This window comes from Enoplosus armatus, chromosome 21 (genome assembly GCF_043641665.1).
Source record: "Enoplosus armatus isolate fEnoArm2 chromosome 21, fEnoArm2.hap1, whole genome shotgun sequence".
NCBI lineage: Eukaryota > Metazoa > Chordata > Actinopteri > Centrarchiformes > Enoplosidae > Enoplosus > Enoplosus armatus.
Window position 1 is genome coordinate 14,862,152 of NC_092200.1, and position 6,227 is coordinate 14,868,378.

Below are 6,227 nucleotides of genomic sequence, written 5' to 3' on the forward strand. Positions count from 1 at the left end.
ATTGTTAGCGACTCGATGTCATTTGGTCCTCCATATGAATAAGGTGGACAAAATATTAGAAACGTATTTTAATATGAGTGTAACGTTAATAAGAAGGCTGTGCGAAACATTCTAACAAGTTATTAACGCTAATTTATTGAAAACAGCGCGCCATTTTTATTAAAACGAACGCAGTCCTAACCATTTTAATATCCAAAGTCATGATTAATCTATCAGATGCGTACGTTTTGCATCTGCAAGGGACATTTAAACAGATATTTCTTGAAATAAACCGGACTAAGTTACAACTACACTGGGCTAGCTCCAGCTTCCCCTGCTCCAACACAGCTGATTCAAATGCTCAACTCGCTATGAACTCCTGAAGCTGCTTGATAACGAGCTGATTATTTAAATCAGCTGTGCCGGAGCAGGGAGAGATAGAAAACATACAGGACAAGGGGTACGTTACTCCAGGAGAGGTTTGGGAAACGCTGCCCTCAGTTAGCTGAACGAAGCTAACGTGCAGCAAATGTACCAAGCTGTTTTTACCTTTTCACTTTTCTGTTGCCAGCTCGTAAGATAGCTTTAAATTGCTTTCTGACTCCAAGACATTACATGCAGATACTGGTGCAAGTTAAGTAGAAATAAATGTTTAAACAAAGAATACAAAGCTCAAGTAATATCTTTGATAGCATACCTGTCTGCAGCGAACAGTGAACATATCCACTTCCGCCCGCCTCTTCTTCGAGCGGTGATTTCGGACGGATGACAATTAGCAATGAGCACTACCGCCACCTTCTGGTCCGGAGTAGTATGCTGCCTATAATGGTGATTAAATGGCGACTTCTGTTGACCTTTGTACTGCATTTGTACTGAAGAATTAAATAAGTATATATAAGGAAGCTTACTGCTGTCAGCCTTGATACTTTGATTCGTCAAAGTAGCGTCAATGCAGGGACGACAGCATAGTGACACTTCCGGTGAGTACTTTCAAAATACAGTGACCAAATTGAGGCAATCAGAAAGGAACTGAAAGGAAACATTAAATGATTATGTTAATTGTGCTCGAGTGGTCACAGACTGAAACTCCATACTCTTGTGGGAACAATAGATATTAATACTTATGATTGTTCTTTAGAGGTGTCAATAAAGGCTTCACACATTAAAAGTTTAGTTGTTTTTCACCAGCAGGTGTCACCCTCGCCATGTGAAATAACTGCTGCTGCTGCAGTAATGGACCTGACATTTCAAACTACTGTGTGTTTGTTAAGAATGACTTTCAGTTTCCCTCTTCAACCACAATATGTTATTAAACAAACATAAGTTAGCCATAACTAAGAGTATTATGTTGTAAGACCAATTAAAAAATGTGTCCTGTAATTGACCTTTCTTAGAAATGAAAAAGTTTACATTGTTCATTAATCATGATTAAGGGATCACAAAATGAAACAATTACCACCACCTAGCCCTGAGATGGTTTTCTGTTGGGTGAATGTTAATCTATCAGTATCACAGAGATTGAGTACCAGTTTGGGAGGGCCAGTCCTTCTCCTGTCCAGCCTTATGAAGGCCTTCAGCTTCTCATCCCCACCCCCGAGAAAATCTTCCCTACACTTCTCGAGATGCCTCCAAATTCCTGGCCAAATGAAGCCTTTTCTTTGAGGAACGACGCAAGGGCATTCCTCATCAGGGGGACACAATACCCCCTTTCACCGTGGCCTGGCTCTGAAATTTCACAGGTGATGGGAGGAACGGCAGACACTCGATCCTCCTTCCTCCCTCCGACGTAACGCATCAGATTGAGGGAGAGGGAAAGAGAGAGAGAGATGCTGATCGGGAATGTGGTGGCTGGGGAAGGAGAGGGGAAAATGAGCTGAGTCTGATGGAGGAGTGGCTCGGTCTCCATCAATTGGATAAAGCTGCAGATTGTGTACCAATAAAATCTTCAAATTTGACAGTTTTAATGACAAATATGATGTCTTCCATACCAGAGGAGGTTGACAATGATGGCACTAGATCTCATTCTTATTCAAATGCCAGTTCCAGCCTACATATCGAAAGAGTCGAAGGAAAAGGGGTTGGACTATGGAGGACAGGAGAAGAGTAAAAACTGAAAAAGAGTTTCGGGTGAAGGGCTGTTACTGCTGAGGTAATGATAGAGTCAGAAAAAGGCCTCCGATTCTGTCAGCAAGACATTATAAAGCACAAAGCAGTCGTAGCATGAATAGTGATGTTTGTATTCTTAGTCATTTAGCGGATGCTCTCATCCAGAGAAACCTACATTGAATGGCTTAAGAGTCAGTGTCTTATTCCAGACACTAATTCCATTCTGCTTGTTTGCTGTCTTACCTACTTAGATCAGAGAAGCAAGCTTTAGGTAGCACAAAGACTGGATTCAAAAGGCCTGCATGCAGGATGTCATTTTAAAGGCCCTATATGTGGCATTTGTAAATGTCTTTGGTGGCTACTGGTGGTAGTAACAAACACTTGGGGGCAGTGCAGCAAGTTGTAGTCACAACATTGACATATTATCACCTCATAAGTTTGATACATTTGCCTATTTACACATCCAGTAGGCAATGAGCAACATTAGCATTCATCTGGAGTCGTGTTCCTGCCCACCAGGCAAACTTTGAGTCCCCAAAAAGTATTGCGGCAGTATTACTTACGGTGTAGCTGCACTACTGTCTCCTACTGGTTGGTTGGGGAACCTGGGCAGGAGGTGCGATCTGAGAGAGAAAATATGATCCCTGCCTTTGTTACAGTACACCTTCCTGGCGAAACAACGTCTTTGGCCATTCAACTCACAATATGGAATAAATTGGAAGAAAAATTAAGAACTCCCAAAAAGAAAATAATCCGTACATAATTGTATATAATTCTTCTGTGTTGAAGTAATACTACTTTTATACTGATGGTAAGCTTCCAAACGCAGCTTCCCACCTGGCTGCTGAAAATGGCTTCCTGAGCCAGTGATCCTTCAGAAATAAGGTCAACACTTACTATTCTACTCATATCTCTGCAGAATTTCATCTCCTCTCTGAGGTTGTCCACAGAAATACTTTCCAGTTAGGTTCTAGACTCAGATGAAAAGAATTGGCAACTACACACATCCAGCCCTGTTTGTGAGTTTGAGGGATTTACTAATAAAAAAAAGTGCCTAAAAAAAGATCCATCCTAGGTTTGGAGCATTTGAACAGACAAAGAATGAACCAATTAAAATAAACTTTTAATAAAAAACATTATAGATACTTCATGAAGATTAGTATTGTCCCGAGCCTGTGACTCAAGTGGAAACAAAATCATATGCACTGAATACTACTGGACCTTTAAGGAACAAAATATGTAGTCTGTCAGAGGTTTAGAGAATCTCCTCAGGCTTTGCACCTTAAACAGGGTCCTACAGTCCTCGTCAAGTCCCCATGGCCTGTGTGTTCCCTGACTGGGCACAGAGGGAAGGCTAATACACCCTAGACAGTAAACTCAGGTCATGTCCAGCCTCTGAGGCTTTAAAAGGACTCTTTCATGGTTGGGGCAATGAATGCAGCAGGGGCCTCTGTGGTGGGATAGTGTGTATTTCCAGCAGCCTGCATGGAAACTGCATTGAAAAACATAGGTCCTGTGCATATCATGCCTCCATTGTGCCTCTACAAATATGTCATGAACAAGACGTGGTTTATTTCACAGGAACACAGGTCTGGGCTTATTGGGACTTAACGTCTTTTAGTTTTAGCATTTTCATGTATCCTGTTTTTTTTAAACAACTGCATCTCTAAGAAATAGCCAAAAAACAGCCCCACACATGACCCATGTAAAACCAAAATATGTTGCTTTTACACCTCAGTTTTTGTACTGTTTAACAAACAAAATATAATGTGTTAATTAATGAGCTTTAGAGGTGCTGAAATGTGAATGTTCGCTTCAGACAGAGCCAGACTAGCTGTTTCCAGTCTTTATGCTAGGCTAAGCTAATAGCCTGCTTGCTCCATCTTCATATTAAATGGACAGATGTGAGTGAGGTATCAATCCTCTCATCTAACCCTTGGTAAAAAAAATAAATAAATTCATATATTTCCCAAAATATTGAACAGTGACTCCAGCTACCTTAAAATTGTCAATAGCATTCAGCAGAGAGGCAGCTTTCCCTTCCTCTTACTATCTGTCTGTTTAACATTGTGCAAGTGTGTGTGTTTGACAAAGCCCACCTCTCGGATTGGTGTGGAATGCTAGAATGTGGTGACTGGTTTCAAGTCTGCACTTCCCTCCCTTTTAGAGCCAGTGATCCTTCAGTTCATGATTACAGAAGCATACAAGCCAAGCTAATTGTTTGAATAGGCTATTTATATGTTTGTACAAAGTGAGATGTTGACAGTGACTTGTACACATTCAGAGACCCTCCTGAAAAATAAATTGTTATTGTGTTTGATGGTCACATCCTATAATAACCGGTCCACCTTTATAGACTAAAACTAAAAATCCACACAGTTACGCATCACATCAATAGAAGTTAGACAGTTTCATCACAAGTCTTTCAGTAACCCTCTTGTCTGGCACCAACATGGTGGTCCATTGGATAATTTGCTGTATATGGATAAACAAGAGTCTACAGCCATGGCCGCAGCTCTGTGAGGCGGGGCTAAGGCACAGCGTTTTGAGCTAAATGCTAACATGCTTACAGTGACAGTGCTATAACGCTGATGTTTAGCAGGTAATATTTTCCAGGTTCACCATCTTAGTTTAGTGTGTTAGCATGCTAACATTTGCCAATTACCACAAACGCAAAGTACAGCTGAGACTAATGGGAATGTCATTAGCTTTGCAGGTATTTGGTAGGTAGGTTTGGTAGGTATTGGAGAAAAGTCGTTAGAATGTACCCATCAGGGACCTTAAATATCTGTAACATTTCACAGTCCAGTAGTCCAATAGTTCAGGGGATCACTAAAGTCACAAAATAAAAGTGCTCAAGTCTGATTACAACAAGACAACTTCCTTCAAAGACAGGGTAAAAATGTCCCACATGAATACTGAATCACAATTGTCCCAAGCTGACTGTGCAGGAGTCGTATTTCTACCAGTCACAACAGACACGACATGCTGTTAACATAAGAACATTAAAGGCTTGCATAAAAGTATTGTGTTTAATTCATGTCAGAATGGATGACAAAGCCATCCTGCTGACAGTATTGTATGAAGCCATCTGAGCATTGAAGACTCATGTGGCCTACAAATGTCCCATGTTGTAGGTATTTCATTTCCATTGTAATTTACGCAATAGTTGTTATTCTGTTTCTAAGAAAAAGAAAAGTTTACTGGTCAAAGCATGATAAACATGGCACACAGTGGATCTCAGGTACTGACCCTCTAATTCCCAGGAGCCCCTACAGCTGATCAGCCGTTATTTAATAATATGAATGCTGTGTAGTCTCTGTTTAATCAGCACCTCCCAGCAAGCATTTGATTGATGGTGATGTCAAGCTTCATTTTGTTGCTTGATGTAATTAGTCAGTTATGAGTCCTACCATGGTCAGTCTCGGGCTGAATCTCAAAGTAAAGCTGCAGCACTCCAATCAGTCTTGTATCCTGTTTTCAATCACTGTCTGAAACTGAGTGAGAAGATCGCAATCTTCTGTAACTCTACAGGTGAAACTCAACGGCAAATTCCTCCATTTCGGGATCCATGTAAACAGACTTCCAACTGGAGAGACAATTTATGTCTGGCCAGTGCACACACTTCTGCCTTTAACTGCTCTCTATGATTAATGATAATGAGGGCCCTCTGTTAATGCAACATGCACTTTCATTGGACAGGCTTAAACCAGTTCATGTTTACTTCCTGGCCACGTAGGATATGGTTTAGTGAAGAAAGGTAAGAAGTGTGCGGGGATCAAACACGGTGTCACCCACTCTGGAAGGAGACTGCAGAGGGTGAAGGGAGGTCAGGGATCCAGGGTTATGGCAGAATGCGAGGAATGTTGCCTACAGACCTGAACACTGAAAACCAGTGACCACAGAGAGATACCATCTAAGGATTTGCAGAGTAATGGCTCAGGGTCAAAGTTACAGGATGAGTGATATTAGTGAGAGTCCGGGTCCAAAAGTAAATTCACGCCAAATGCCTGAAGTCGTTTGAAGGAGTGCCACTCATAGAGCTTTGTAGCGAAGAGGTTCTGCCATTTATCTATTTGCAATCGAAATGAAAGATGATTTTCATTATCCATGACAACACAGACTACTTCTCAGCAAATTAT